Below are 16940 nucleotides of genomic sequence, written 5' to 3'. Positions count from 1 at the left end.
ATCCATTTGCACCCAACTGTCTTACGACCTGGTGCACTATCAACCAAATTCCAAACTTGGTTGTCATACATGGACTTAATCTCGCTGTCCATTGCCTCTTTCCACTTGGAAGCCTCTGGGCCTGCCATTGCTTCCTTATAAGTGACTGGTTCATCTAAGTTTACCAGTGTTCTGTCACTTATGAATGTGTCACCATCTGAAGTAATATGAAAACCATACAACTCAGGTGGCACACTCACCCTAGTGGATCTTCTAAGAGGTAATGAGTTATCAATTGGTTCAACAGGAACTGTTTCCTCTGGTTGAGTGCTAGTGTCATCTAAGGTTCCCTCATTGGCTGACTCTTGAATTTCTTCAAGGTCAATAGTGCTCCCACTGTCCTCTTTGAATATGAGCTCTCTTTCAAGAAAGACTCCTCTTCGTGCTACAAAGACCACGTTCTCACTAGGCCTGTAGAACAAATATCCAAAAGACTGCTTTGGGTAACCAATGAAAACACATTTCTCACTTCTAGCTGCTAGCTTGTCGTGAGTCTCTCGTCTTACGAAAGCTTCACAACCCCAGACTTTAATATGTGCTAACGAGGGAACTTTCCCTGTCCACATTTCGTGAGGTGTTTTGGCAACCTTCTTTGTAGGGACAAGATTGAGGATGTGGGCGGCTGTCTCTAAGGCATACCCCCAGAAGTGAATGGGAAGCGAAGCCCGACTCATCATAGAACGAACCATGTCTAACAAGGTTCGATTACGCCTCTCAGCTACACCATTTAACTGTGGTGTCCTAGGAGGAGTCAATTGTGAGACTATCCCACATTCTTTCAGATAGTCGTTAAACTCGATACTAAGATACTCACCGCCTCTATCGGATCTAAGTATCTTTATCTTTCTGCCCAATTGATTTTCGACTTCATGCTTAAACTCTTTGAACTTTTCAAAAGTTTCTGACTTATGCTTGATCAAGTAGATATATCCATATCTGCTATAATCGTCAGTGAAAGTCACATAGAATCGATTAGCATCTCTTATAGTTGATCTGAAGGGTCCACACACATCCGTGTGTATGAGATCCAACAGACCTTCACCTCTTTCACAAGACCCTGTGAATGGTGATTTTGTCATCTTTCCCAAAAGACAAGACTCACACATATCATCTGACTTTAGGTCAAATGATTCCAACACTCCATCCTTTTGGAGTTGGGCTATGCGTTTCTTGTTAATGTGTCCAAGACGACAATGCCACAAGCATGCCTTGTCTACACTATTAGACAAGTCAATATTAAGTACACTATTTCCTAGGCTATCAACACAAGTCACTGTTTCATACACACCATTACAAGGCAAAGCTTCAAACATAAAAACACCATTCTTATAAACAGAAATTGAACCATTCAAATCATTAAAAGAATATGTAAAACCTTGTCTGAACAATGCATGAAATGAAATAATGTTTCTCGTCATCTCAGACGAATAGCAACAATTTATTAAATCTAATCTAACATCATTACTAAGCAGAAGCTGATAAACTCCGATCTTGGTTACTGGTGAAGACTTTCTGTTTCCCATGATCAGGTTTATCCTTCCTCGCTCTATCTCCTCACTTTCCTTTAGACCCTGCAAATCAGAACAGATATGAAAACCACATCCTGTATCAAGGACCCATGAACGAGAAGATAATGAGTTATTAGCAGAAATAGTGTAAATACCTGCCGAAGATGGCTTCACTTTGCCATCCTTGATATCTTGCAGATACTGTGGGCAAGATCTCTTCCAATGCCCCTTTTGGTTGCAGTAAAAGCAAACTGCCTCTTTTGGATCAGAAACATGGGGAGTGGAACCATTGGGCTTAGCCTTTGGGCCATTACTAGATGACCCAGCTTGAGCCTTGCTCTTCCAGTTTTGCTTGGGAGGACCTTTCCTCTTTTTCCCCTTTCCCTGTCCAATAGCCAAAACAGGGGCACTCGTAGGTGTGGAGGGTATACTTTTACCCTTCATCCCTGCCTCAGCTGTCTGCAACAAGTTGTGCAATTGGGCCAAGGTCTGCTCAGTATTGTTCAAATGGTAAGTTAGAATAAACTGACCATAACATTCAGGAAGTGAGTTCAAGACCATGTCAATGGCCAATTCCTCATCAAAGTGAATATTGAGCTTGACCAAACGCTCTATGTAGCGTTGCATTCTTTGCACATGTGACACAACCGACTCCCCATCTTTCATCTTGCAAGCCATGAGTGACTTGACTACTTCGAACTTTTCTTGACGAGCTCGCTTATGGTACTTTTCCATAAGGTCCTTGTTCATCTCGAAAGGCCAGTAGTCCTCATAGTACCTCTGCAGTTCTGGGGACATAGTTGCCACCATGATGCATGCCACTTTGGTAGCATCATCGTAATGTTTCTTGTAGGCAGCAAGATCTTCAGGAGTAGCTTCATTCTCATCAAGCTCTTTGAGCTCCTTTTCAAGAACATATTCTTTGTTCTCGAAACGAAGAGCCATCTTGATGTTGCGCATCCAATCGTTATAGTTTGAGCCATCCATAACGACTTTGGAGCAAATATTGAGCAAAGAGAAGTTTTGGTTGGAGGAGGACGAAGCAGAAGTGTTTCCAGGAGTAGACATCAGAAAAGAAAGAAAGTTTTAGTTAGATTTCAAGATACCTTAATAAAATAACCCAAAGATATAATATCAAGGTTAGGATCCAACTATGAAGATTCACAACTCAGAAATGGGATGCCGAGATCCAAGTGCAAATTTCATAAAGGTAGGTGAATGACGATTCACCAATTCCACCATTAGACGAAACAAACGAAGTGAAATTCCTAATTCTTTTGAGATACATTGAAACTATTCGATGGCATGTTTTGATCTCAGATTATGCTCTTCTATTTGTGACTGGGATGCCGAGGATCACAAACAAGATGTGAATAACCATGCAAATGTGCTTGGTAACCTCATTGTCTTTATCATTAACTATTGATGTACTGGTAAACCACACACGCTCTATCAAAATGACAATTATGAGATACCCATTACTACTCTTTATTAGTGCCTTTTAGTGTGCTGGTTAACCACACACGCTCCACTAACGACCAATAAAGCATAATGTGCAATTTCATGGATCAGCATACTTTTCACATTTTTCCTAAAGTAACTAGAGTTGGGATTTTTGAAAATAATGTTCTAGTACTTTTAATATCATTATACTTTTAATGAGAAGTAGTTGTCCTATCAAATCCGTTCTGCTAACGACCCTCCACTAATCAAGGAAGCGGTGGGTGAGAGTGGACACCCATTCAACTACCATTTTATAGGCAGTTTCCTTATACCCCCCTTATAGATTAGCTTCGTGAATGAGGCATACTAGCGATTTGACTGACCATATTCTTATACATATAATATTAAACCTTTAATTATAATATATATAAGGTGTGTTTTAAAACCTTTTAAAACTTCAAGGGTTTATAAATTTCGAAATTTAAGCTATTAAATTTAAATTTAAATAAACCAATTAACTAGATTTAATATTTATCTTTTAATTAACTATTAATCAAATTATTAAATCTTATAAGGATTATCTAATTAAATTAATCAATTAATTTAATCCTAATCCTTATCCCTCTAATTTCGAAAAATAGGGTAAGGATAATTATCCAATTAATCTAATTAAGTAACAATTATCCAAAACAAGAAACCCTAGTTATCCTCTTAGCATATTTCGAAATTCATAAGGGAGGAGGCTAGGGTTTTTCAAAACCCTAACCCTAATTTCGATTAGGGTTCTTTGGAGGCTAGGGTTTTCGAAAAACCCTTTGATCCAAAACCCTATAAATCGAAAAATTGGCCTTTAGGGTTTAATAGCTATAAACCCTAATTTGCAATTCAACAATTGTAGCAATTCAATTTAAAACAACAATGGCTCTGATACCACTGATGGGTTTTAGGTACAACAAATAAACTAGAAAACAATTCCTAAGTTCACATGCAACCTACTTTGGATCTATGTTTTAACTATTGAACATACAACTTTGAATTGCAAAACAAGAACCCTAGAGGAGAGAGGCTAATTTCGAAATTAACAAACTAGGGTTTAGGGTTTACATACCTTTCAATTGTTATAGCAAACAATTGATATTCCCTTGGTCTTGATCTTGATCTTCTTGGAAGCTTTAGCACCACAAGTGTAATGCCTCTAATGGAATCACACCCAAACTAGCAAGAAGGAAAGTAGAAGAGAGAGGGGAGAGGGAGTATGCAAAATCTCGGCCTTAAGGTTTCTTCAAAAGAAAGAGTCACCAAAAACATGAACCAGGAGGCTCCTTATATAGCTGAGGGATCTAGGGTTTAAGGGAAACCCTAGTTATCCTTTGCTTAGGGCCTAAGCAAACCCAAGGGCCTTATCCAAGCCCCTATGAACGAAATTATTAGGGTTTCCCCTAAAGATTTCGTCCACCCTCTTCCAAGGGGGTTCTAGAGCCTTCCACTCAACTATTAGATAATTGCAAACTAGTCCCTGCACCTTATAATTAATTCTTTTAACCCCAAAATCAATTCTAATTAATTTCTGGCTAACAATTAATTAAACATAATCATTTCTAATTAATATATTAATCCATTAACATATTAATAAATCATTTATATATATATATATATATATATATATATATATATATATATATATATATATATTAATTTATTAATCTTATAAATTAATATCTCTCCTTTCATAATTTCCTTGTCCAGTTGCTAGGTTGAGGGCAACCCAAAAGGACTGTGCTGCTATCAATTCAAGTACATACAAATTATAGTTAAGGGCTTAGACACCTAATCCAACACACACAGATTCGGTCCATTGATCACAGAGTCATCATAGTCTAAACGTGATCCAACACCTTAACCAGACCAATTTCTATCAGGTTTCACCCGTACTATCATAATGAAACGGGTCTCCCCCACAGGTCTCACCAATCTACATAATCGAACGGGCCTCGCCCAAAGGTCTAACCCGTTCGGCTAACGATCCTCCACCGTACAAGGGAGCGGTAGGTGAGAGTGGACACCCAATGACGATCATTTTATAGGCTGTTTCCTTATCCCTCCCTCCCCCTTTAGAGTACGGATTCGTGAATCAGGCCTACTATTGATTCAACTGACTAATGTCATACATATAGTATTAAACTTTTAAGATCTATATATATATATATATATATATATATATATATATATATATATATATATATATATATATGGGTTAGATCGGTTGAGAACTAGTAGTTTCCCAAAAACTAAAAGTGGAGCGTTAGATCAAAACTAATTCAATAAGGGCATGATCGTAATCATACCAATCTCATTTAATGTTTAATTTTTTGTGTTATTGGAAACATTAATAAAAAGTTTTAAAAATTAACATAAATTTAATATATATATATATATATATATATATATATATATATATATATATATATATATATATATATATATTAAAAAAACTGTAATTTTTTTCAAAAAACAACTGCATTTTTTTCTCAAAAAAACTACATTTTTCTTCAAAAAAAACTGCAATTTTTTTCAAAAATAAAAAATAAAATTGCTTTTCTTTTTAAAAAAACAGCATTTTTTTTAAAAAAATCTGCAAAGTTTTCAAAAAAAAAAAGCTACAATTTTTTAAAAAACCTATAATTTTTTTTAAAAAAATGCATTTTTTTAGAAAGCTGCAGTTTTTTCAAAAACCGCATTTTTTTCAAAAACACTGCAATTTTTTCAAAAAGACACTATTATTTAAAAAAAAACTGCATTTTTTAGATGCATATATGCATATTTTTGGTACATTTATGCATATTTTTACAAGTGCATATATGCATATTTCATATATTATAATATTTGTAAAGGAATCATAAGAAAACTTATTTTATTTACTAATCTATAAACGCAATACAATAAGTATTTTATTCGATACAATATAAAATATCAAAAACAAAAAAATGCTACAAAATTTCAAAGCGTTTTCATGTATTCGTATCAATATTTCCATATTTTCTTCAATTTATCATTTTTCACCTCTTCAATATTCACCACAATTTCTTCCAAATCTACAAAAAAAAAAAAAAAAAATTATTGATGCAAAAATACATATGTGATTACATGTGAATCACATGTAATTTATATGTGAATTACATGCAATTTACATGCGAATCATATGTAATTCATATGTGAATTACATGTGAATCACATGTAATTCATACGTGAATTACATGTGATTCACATGTAAATCACATGTAATTCACGTATGAATTACATGTGATTCACATGTAAATCACATGTAATTCATACGTGAATTACATGTGATTTATATGTGAATTACATGTGATTTACATGTGAATCACATGTAATTCATATGTGAATTACATGTAATTCCAACGTTGAACTTTTTATAAATTTAGATAAGTAAAAAAGAAACAACCATAGTTATCCAGATTTAAGTGTTGAACTCATTAAGCCCATTAAGTAAAAAAGAAAACTGCCCATGAGTTGTATTAAGAAACTGATGAAAATGCTTACTCTTGTTGAAAACTGAATCGAATTCCACAGGGTTTGCCTTCCATCCTGCATACATTACATTATGACAAATTATCAAGTCAAATGTTTCTAACATTGAAATGTATGCTTTCATGAAACTTCAAATCATCCGAACAGATAATTTACCTTTTGTGACAACACTAGGATCCTCATAAAAACCTGCTATGATTGCAACATGTCCAGGTCTGGATTCTGTTGGAGGACAAGCATGAGAAACACCCCAACGCCCTTGTCCTTTGATTACACTTCTCAAAAATGGCGCTCTGTAATTCCCATCAGAATCTAGCTCAAAGAACTTGACGACTCGTAATCCATCAGCTGAAATCACAATTAAAGTGCCCGTGATTACTTTGTTATATAGATCTCAAACAAGAAACCTCATTCATCAGTCACATGTACGTTAAAATGCTTGTCATCTAGCATTGTGTTTAAACAACCGTTTGAAAGAGTTAAGATTTAAGAATATTCTAATGTTGATTATACTTTTATTTTCAAAAATACCACTTTGTTTTACTCGTTGAACTTTGAAATTTAAATTCCTTGAATAAGAAAGATGTTGAATTAGAGAGAGAAATTACAATATTTCATTGAATTGAAAAACTACTCTATATATGCTACTGATCTATCTATATATAAAGGTAACTGTTGATCAAATTGAGAAGCAATAAGATTTTGGTGAGAACATTATCTAGTTTAGATCTTGTACGTAAAAAACTGAGATGAAGGGATTAAATATTACCTTGAGAGGAGGATTATCAGGCGCTAAAGCCTCAGCAACAAACTATGGTCCATGAGCAGAGCCTTCAATTCCAACTAAGAGTATGTGTGTGAATCGACCTTCTGGAGAAGAAGGAGGCTTTATCTGAAATCATAAAAATATAAAAAAACATTTTACAACCACAATTTTATATGTATTGAAATCAAATAAACTTTCACATGGATCGGAGCCTCGTTGGCATCGGTGGGAAACCTAAGACGAGATCGAGATCTAAGTCCGAGATGCTTACTGAATTCCGATGGAGTCATGTAGGAGAATCGAGTGACGCCATGGACCGCCGACGGATCAAGCTTCTGGTGACACTCTGCGAGGCGGAGGTTAGTTTGGAAGACGGTGAACCTGTAATCATCCTCTGGTTTGAATGTAGAGGGGGAATGGCGTTGATCGGAGGAGATGGAGGCGGTTGGACGCGAGGAAGACGATACGTACAGTACGTATATTTAGGACAATTTCCGTCGATCTTTATCATATATGTTTGAGTTCGATCTTCAATGGAGATCGATTTTAATAAGACGTGAATACTACGTCGATCCCCAATCGAACATTTTAGGTCTCCGACGATCATTGCTAAAATTGAAGATGATCACGAACGGGATCGATCTCTTAGATCGTGAAATTGTCTTTGATGATTTTGGAGATTACTAACAGTTGATTGGTAGTAGTTGATGATTATAGAGATAAGATGAAGAGGACGACAGGAAAGACGAGAGAGAGAGAGAGAGAGAGAGAGAGAAAAGTAAATGAGGGATGTAATCAAGGAAATCAAAAGTAATTATTTTATCTCTAAGTTGCCCCTGATTCATTTTCAATTTCATGCCCCGGGTCTTTTCTTTTCCCAGTATTTACAAAAATACCACAAAACATGTTAACCGTTTATTATTTTGATCTAAAGGTCCTCGTATGGTTCTCGGGTTCTCATAAATATATAGGTTCTCAAATGATCATTCGTCTATATATATATATATATATATATATATATATATATATATATATATATATATATATATATATATATATATATAATTGTGTATTTTAAACATTTAAAATAATGTTCAAAAATTATTTGATGATTTCAAAATTAATCCTTTTCTTTTAATTAATCAAATAATTAAATTTAATTAAATCATGAGGATAATTCAAAGATTCGAGATATTAGGAGGTCGAATTACCAATTTAAATATTCGGATTTTATCTAATTAAAACAATATCTATAAATGTAATTATCCTAATCAAAATCTCATTTATCCACAAAATTTCACTAAATAGGAGGTCCCCACGGCGTGGCAGATAAATCTCCAAGTCGTGGCGGCGAAAGAAAAAACGCAGATTAGACATTCTAATGGTTCACACCCACAACACAAGAACCCTAGAAGAATTAGGAGAGAGGGGTGATGAGGCAAATTTTCGGATTTGCTATGAGGAATAGCATGACCGAAAAATCCAAGTTATAAGACTCTATTTATAGCTGATTCGGAAACACCTTAAAAGAAGCCTCCAAGCCATCCAACATAGGAGGTTTTAGAACCCGTCCTATGCTCAACTTTTAAACAATTACAGCTATAGTCCTTCAACTTTTAACTAATTCTAATTAATTAATCCATAATTAATTCCAAATTAACTCTAATTAATTCTAAATTAATTATAACTGTTTCTGATTAATATATTAGTCATATAATATATTAATAAACATTTATCTCTCTCCTACACTACAAGAAAAAGACCCTTTTACAACGCGTAAACCACGACACTCATTGATTTATGTTACGCAAAAGAGAGTGACATTAAAAAATTGTCATCTCTTCAAAAAATTTAAGAATAGAGGACACGCATTATTGCGTGCCGTTAAATTAGTGTCCAACAAAAAAAACACGGAGGGCACTTGTGTTAAACGAGTGTCGTGTAGAGATGTCGCTTTATAATTATTTCAAACGCGCCTCGACCAAAGTATCAGTACTACTAAATTCCACAAAATCGCAGGGACTAGGGCTTTTTTTTTCAAGAACGAAAAACACTTGGTTCACTCTGGCCTCTGCAATAATCAATCGATGATCTCGCCTCACATCGCCGGCAACATCTTTGCTCACTTCTCCTCCAACGACCTTAGGGGTATTTTCCTCCGGCGACCTCGGGCTCATGTGACCTCGTCGGATACTGCTTAAATTTCCACACCCTAGCCCGACTAAGATATGCTTTGGTTATTCTCTCTTCCTAATGTTTTCGTTCATCTATTTCTTTAATTTCTCCTCTATTCATAGCTTTGATTTCGATTTTGGATCTGCTCATCTTCTCCTGTGTAAAACCCTAACCGAAAAACTATGCGGGTTTCAATCGCGATTTCCTCCTCATTCCACGATCCCCACTTCTACTCTCTAAGCATCTCAGGTATGCTTTGTTCCTTCTCCCTTATTTTCATTCTTCTTATTTGATTTCTTAGGTGCGACATCCTTCCCCCTACTTTTCTGCTTCTCGATCCCATTCTTATACTTTGTTTATAGTCGCACATAGCACCTCACACACATACTCACATTTAACATTTTGAGCATAAATTCGAGAATATGTTATGTTCCGATGAATTTTTTGTGTGTTTATCTTATCCAGGGTTTGAACTTTTTGTATTATGCTAATTTACATCTATCATGCTGTTACTTTCTGAGGTTTTATGTTTCTTTTATCACAGTGATTGTTAAAGCAAGTAGTGGCCCAAGGTATGGGGTTGGATGCAGGAGTAAAGTGGACAAAGAAAAACTCACTGCTGGAACTCGTGTGGTTCTTGACATGTCTACTCTGACCATTATGCGGGCCCTTCCACGTGAAGTTAGTAGATTTTTGGAATTTTTTTCTATATCTTTTAATTCTTTAATTAATTGATAGTTTGACCAATGTTTTTAAGGATAACTTTTTTGTTGGTGTAAAGAAGGTTTCTGAAAACAAGAATAGAAAAAGAGCACCACAAACATCACCAAGTTTAAACTAGAGACCACTTTCTTCTACTTTTTCATCTGATTGGAGAACTATTGAAGATCATTCATCTTCACCACGTGTTGGGTCAACTGTAAAGCATTTGACTCCATCAAATCTATAAAGCCCACTAATAGCAAACAATTTGAAACGCGAAAGCTATCCATCTGCTCAATTAAAGAGAAATTTAGGAGTACACTATGATAAAGTTTGGGAAATTTGGTTGGATCCAAATAACACAATTTGGTATATGAGCTTTGCAACATCAATGTTTTTCTTATTATTTGCAACCGTGGGTGTGTGGTTTCGTGGGCCCAGGAGGGTATCTAGTTGGGACCTCAGCGGGCCCAACACAGGATCACTTACAAAGTCTTCTCATGGTCTTTAGGGATCTGCTTGTGATAAGGGTAATCTTATTGCTAAAATGGTGATGTCATTGTGGTCAACGCAAAAGGAAAAAGTCAAGGGTGAAATTGAAGGTGGAGGTGTAAAAGATTCTATCATGGGTGCAAGTTTAAATTCATGTAAGAAGAGATCAATGTGTTTGGAAGAAGCTGAAAGTCTTGTTAAACAACGGCAAACTGTTAAAGCTGAAGCTCTTGGGCCTAATCATCAACTTCATAATCTTGTTGATGTTCTTGATGAGTCAATGCTTCTTCAGGTAAGTAATGTTTTGCTTAGGGTTGTTTCTTTTTAACTTAATGGTAACAAAAGGGTAAAATAGTCATTTACTCATGTTTAGAGGGTTCATCGAGTCAATCATGTTATCAAGTATGAACCTTTTAAATATTTGTTCAAAACGTATAATAAATCTTCGACTTTTTCAAGGTCTCTGATATTTACAACTTTCCATTAATATGAACACAGTGGAAGGGTTTAGCTGAGATAGCAAAAGACAGGTGTTGCTTTTGGAGATTTATTTTGCTGGAGTTGACTATTCTTCAAGCAGACATTTTGTCAGATGAAACAGGTAAGGAAATGGCAGAAATAGAGGCTCTTGTTGATGAAGCAGCTGAACTTGTGGGCTCATCTCATTAAAAGAACCCAAATTATTATAGGTAAATATTTTGCATTTTTACGAATTTTCCCTTTAACAATCATTACAAACTATATTGATAACATTAATTATGACTAATTTCAGTACCTACGCGATCCGTTATTTGCTGAAGAAGCAAGAAGATGGATCATGGAAATTATGTGAAGGTGATGTTGAAATCCAATCATGATCATACATACTCATTGTCTGGAGCTCTTACAAGTTTTTTCATTTCTTTGTTCCTTTTTTATAACCTTGATAGAACATTGTTGTGGGTTTAGTTTAACTGTTTCAGAAATGTACAAAAAATTGATTTTTTAGGTGTTCATATTACACTTTGTGTCTTCCCCTAAAATGCACAGTGGATCTTTAATCTTTATGTGTCGCAATAATGATGCCATCTTTTGTATCTTTGATGACCTGAAAACACAAATTCGTGAACTTAGGGAATCCATAGAGTTGCCTTTAATGAACCCTGAACTCTTCATAAGGGTTGGAATCAAGCACCCAAGGTACATTTTTTTTATAATTTTATTGTCATGATCATGTAAAATTACTCATATACCCTTTAATCTGTTTAGAGTGTTCTTCTGTATGGACCTCCTGGTACTGGCAAGACATTACTAGCAATTTCTATGGAAAATGTAAAAGTAATCAAACATGTTTAGGAAGCTATTTCTTTGGGTAAGTAAAACATTATGTTTCCGTTTATATTTTCATGGACCTTCAATAAGAAGTTGATCTGATACTTATATCATACGAGAATTAGTATTTTGATTGAATTTTTATGAATTTGTAACCTTCTGATTGTTAAGGGCTCTCCTAGTTGTCTAAAAGGTTCCGATTCAGACTACTCTCTACTGTTTATGATAAAAAAAAATAGTATTCGATTATTTATACCCATGATATAATTGTAGTTTGAAGCTTGAAGTTGGTATCACTACTGGTTCTGATACGTTCTAAATGTCAAATCAATGATTTAGTACACTGCACCTGTGTTTTTGAGGATAAAGTTACACTGCACAAGCTCTGTTCTATAAGTGTAGATAAATCTCTCTCGCCTTGTTTTTGAGGACTTTTTGTTCATAGTTTTTTAATGACACTACACATTCTCTACCTTTTTTTTCATTGTTATCTAATATTCTAATGTAACAAACTGTTGCAGAAAAGTCTATATAATGCATGGGTGACTACATCAAAAATGCGACAGTCTGTCAACGCCAAACAAATTGAGATTCAACAGCTGAGGCATAACTTAAAGCTGCACTCTGTCCTTAAGAATCAGGAAAGAACATAATTTATCTCAATTTTTATATTTATTTATTGTATTGTAAATTGTTGGGTGATAACATTGATTTGACAAATGCAGATACCATATTTGAAAGTATGGGAACAAGACGAGAGAGATCATTCTGTTTCATTTTCTGGGATTATTGGCTCTCTAGAATCTGCTACCCTCCATCTTCCATTTGTTGAGGGTGCAAAGGTAATTTCATCTCATGTGTTGTTGCAAATCTTCATGCTGGCACTCTGGATTCGCTTTTAACCCTCAGCGATGACTTACTCAAGGTTAATATTATAATAGTTTGTGAAAGCTTTATCCTTTACTTGAAATTGTATTCATTTTGGAGCAACTTCAATTGAATAAGAATAACATAGAGCGCATTTGGTACCCCTCAGCTACAGATGAACCTGATAAGCCTTTCCAAAATTTGCATTGCCTACTTATTGGTAATTAATTGCATTTTTTTTGGGATTATATTATCTTACTTGAACAATTCCAAGTTATTGAAAATTTATGGTGTGTGTCCAGGAGGTAATAAAATCCAGGAGACATCTTCCATTGATGCCCTAAACTCTTATCCTGGCTTAATGGTAGGTAAGCTTATTTATCTTTATTTTTTCTCACAAATCTGATAACTATGGTTGCAGAAAGCAGTCAAACAATAACATTAACACTTAGGTAACAAGAATAATAACATTAACAAAAACAAAAAAACAGTGAAGGTAGAGTAACAATAGCAATAACAATAAACATAAATGCAGCTAGTGATCCAATCATATTACAGATAATGCCACAGATGAGATGATATAATTGTATTGAATCCTATCCCTATGGTTTGTAAATGCAGGATATTAGGTGCTCTGATCCAATCATACTAATTACTAAACAAATCAAAGAAGTACATTACATTGTTATTTTTTTTACATTTAACCTTAGAGTTATAATAATTATGACCTAAATCATCCATCTCATCTTATTGTGATTTATCAGATTACCCCTCGAGAGCGGAAAGAGTCTGAGATTTGGTATGATTTTAATGTAAATGTTGTGTTCTTTAATGATAACAAAACACAAAATATAATATTCTTTTTTTCAGGTATGTACGCCTTGTAATGTCAAAGGTGCATCAAAATTTGGAAGAGATCAAGAGTCTTCACCCAAGGTTATTTTATTTTCTACCAGCATCCTTTCCTTTCCTTGTCTTTTAATTATTTATTTATTTTGGTTTCTGAAATAATTATTCGAAAATGGTTGAAAACTATTAGTCCCTGGATCCTCTATATGTTTTAGTCTATGTTGTATGAAATATGGTATTCATTCGAGTTACAATATTAAAAGTGAATTTTGTTATTATTTATTCCCCGTATATAAAGGGTTTAAAACTGATTATGTCATGTGATGCAGAATAACCAGAATCAGATTATGTCATGTGATACAGAATAACCAGAATCAGATTTCAGTTGTTATAAAACTATAGACACCATTTGTTTATATCCTCAAATAAGTATGATTAGAGGTGGCAATTTCCTTATAAGTTATAAATGAGCAGATTTGGGCCAAGTTTTATCTCTATAGGGGTAAATTTGGTAAAATCAGCAGAAGTGAAACACGTCAAAAGGTTGAAAGTTCCGTGGAGTTATTTTTAAAGCATAGAAGCTCCTAAATGCTTTATTAAAAAAATAGATTATTACTATATAATCATATGTAGCAGTCTCTGTATCCTGTAAGAACTATAGTTTATTTTTTTTCCTTATGTTTTTGCAGTCATCTGGCCCATCTTGTTTAACCATTCAGCTGATGGATGTTGGGAATGAAAAGACTGAAGTGGTTGCGGTTTCTGTGGATCCTAATTTTTCAGCTTATCTTCACAATGATTTTCTTTCTGTTGTGCCTGGCAAAAAGGATTATGGTATTATGTTGCAGAGGTAATAACTAATAAATATTAATACTTCTTATGACATTGAGTAAATGAGTATATATTTATGTTCATATTTAATTTGTTTCCTAATTACATGTAGAAATATACGCCAATTCTCAGGCATGGATGAATCTTCTGCTATATCAGCTGCCATGGAAGGCGTACATGTGGTGAATGGTTTGGAGTATAAGATGTCTTGCGGCTCATCAAAGGTAATTATTATCTTCCGTGTTATTGTCGTATGCCATTTATTTTGCATATGATTAAACTGCACATGTGCACCTCTATAAAAACGTCTTCTATCTATTTGTTGTTGCAGAGTTGAGAATGTGTCACCAATCCCATCTTGAACACCTCAAATTAATGATACTTATTCTGGACACAAAAACGAGAACTTTTCTCTAGTGTGGTTCCAAAAATAATATATGATCTAATAAAGCCACTGTTCTTTCGGTGGTCCGATTGTCTACATCTTACCCCATTCCTATATATGGGATCTGGGTATTGTTGTTGTTGAATCATATTTAACACTAATATAAAACAAAAATGTGTAGAAAAATTTACCATTTTGACCTGTTATCCACACCACACCCATTTGAATTTGATAATGAGTCTTTTGGGCCACCCACTTGAATTGGTATTTTTTTTACAAAAGCCCAGATAAATATAAATATGAGATGAAGAAATCTTTCTTTTATCACATGGGAGCCGTATGAGATGAAAGCATGTTGGCCCTGATGGTTGTAATACAAGACATGTTGAGGATTTTTATTGTACGCGTGGCATGTGTACATGCTGACAGAGCAGCGATACTCCTATGATACTTTATATAGAAGAGTGGCTTTTAGATCCATCTGTCTTAACTGATTTTCAAAGATTGCTTGATTTTCTTGCTAGCTTACTTGAATAGCCACGTGCCAAGGTATTCTTTTATTTATTCAGTTGTTGCTTAAAAGTTAATATCTGCTAATTTTTAATGATTTATGCTTTTTTTTACAGCCAATACTGTTGAGTGAAGGGGTTGTTCAGATGTTATCTAAAGTTCTTAATACTTCACACAAGCTTAATTGGTGCATCCATGTGTGTAGGTCAACTTCTCTACTATCTGATTCTAGGTGAGTTTTTTTTTTTTGTTAATATTTTTCTTAACAATATCTATCAACAATATCTATTAAGAATAATCTATTAAGGTTACCTCTATTCCACACAAATTTTTAGCATGTATCTCCTTTTGATTTGTTAGTATATTTAGAGTAGGATATGCATCAATATGTACATATATTTGGTGTTTATTATTAGATATTGTTGTGTGTGTTCAGATCCGACTTGTGTATGTATGAGTGAAGTTTTGATATTTGCACATTTTTTTGGGGTATATACTACATATTTGGCCCTGATGGTTGGATAAGAATGCTCGCTTTGATGTAGTAATCAATTTAGTATAGATGATTTTTTTTGTTCTTTATTTTTGGTTGAATTTTACAATACAGTGAGAGAATGTGAAGTATTCATAATCAATATTTTTTTGTTCAATTTCATTAAGAGTTTGTCACCTTGTGGTTCAGTATGAACATTTTGGGTTGCAAAATATGATGAGAAGGAAGTTGCTGAGTTAATGGAAATGACTATTTTGCTGCTGTTGAGAAAATGAAAGAAGATAATTGGTTATGATTGAAGCATACTAGTGAGCAAACAAACTATTTGTTGATTATGGTGAGGTTAGGCTATCTTATTCCCCTTCATGTTTCCCTTACATTCCTACTTTTTTTATTCCTTTAAATATATTATTGTTGTTATATCTAAATTCTCTCAGCCCCAATAAGAGCAAGTTTACTTGTCTTGGAAACAGGTATCATGTGGAAACAGAAGCATAACAATAAGAAGTAGAAACAAGGTGTTCCTTAATAGCAATGTAGTATTAGGTTATATAGTTAGGAAAAACCTCTTAATAACAATGTACAATCGGATCCCCTTAATACAATGTATTACAATTTTTTGACATGATGTTATGGATGAAATTGATTGTTTTGGTATATATTTGTTTCCATATTTTTGTATTATGCGTAAATGAGTATCGTAAAGACGCGTCGTAAATGTATATCGTAAATGTATATAGTAAATGGTTGTTGAAGTTTATGACACGTAAATGTGTGTCATCTTCATTTATGACAGATGCTTTAATGATACGTAATGCGTGTCCTAAACGTGCGTCGTAAGGTTACGACACGCAAATGTGTGTCGTCTTCCTTTATAACAGGGCCTTCCTTGATACGCATTGCGCGTCGTAAATGCGCGTCGTCTATAGATGACGCGCAAAAGCGTGTCGTCTCTCGTTATGACAGGGCCTTCCTTGACACGCATTTGCGCGTCGTAAAAGGCTGTTTTTCTAGTAGTGC

The 16940-nt window shown here is 34.4% G+C and overlaps 1 long non-coding RNA gene and 1 pseudogene across 2 annotated transcripts; one reads left to right on the top strand and one right to left on the bottom strand.

Annotated features, from left to right (window-relative positions):
- Positions 1-5887: 5887 nt before the first annotated feature.
- On the bottom strand, positions 5888-8094 carry LOC145129152 (uncharacterized). Its single transcript, XR_013717323.1, has 5 exons — positions 7577-8094; positions 7309-7431; positions 6696-6887; positions 6552-6596; positions 5888-6082 (listed from the first exon to the last, which is right to left on the bottom strand). It is a non-coding gene; the product is annotated as an uncharacterized LOC145129152 (long non-coding RNA).
- A 1215-nt stretch (positions 8095-9309) lies between these two features.
- LOC145129150 (plastid division protein CDP1, chloroplastic-like) lies at positions 9310-16577 on the top strand (annotated as a pseudogene). Its single transcript, XR_013717322.1, has 17 exons — positions 9310-9729; positions 10025-10161; positions 10238-10966; positions 11173-11363; positions 11447-11853; positions 11923-12025; positions 12507-12910; positions 13022-13072; positions 13155-13216; positions 13617-13651; positions 13723-13788; positions 14391-14551; positions 14645-14756; positions 14864-15466; positions 15544-15659; positions 16110-16262; positions 16394-16577. The product of XR_013717322.1 is annotated as a plastid division protein CDP1, chloroplastic-like (transcript).
- Positions 16578-16940: the final 363 nt, after the last annotated feature.

The sequence above is a fragment of the Lactuca virosa genome, chromosome 8 (genome assembly GCF_052849685.1).
Source record: "Lactuca virosa cultivar CGN04683 chromosome 8, Lactuca_virosa_CGN04683_v6, whole genome shotgun sequence".
Lineage (NCBI taxonomy): Eukaryota > Viridiplantae > Streptophyta > Magnoliopsida > Asterales > Asteraceae > Lactuca > Lactuca virosa.
This window is presented reverse-complemented; position numbering and strand designations above follow the sequence as displayed.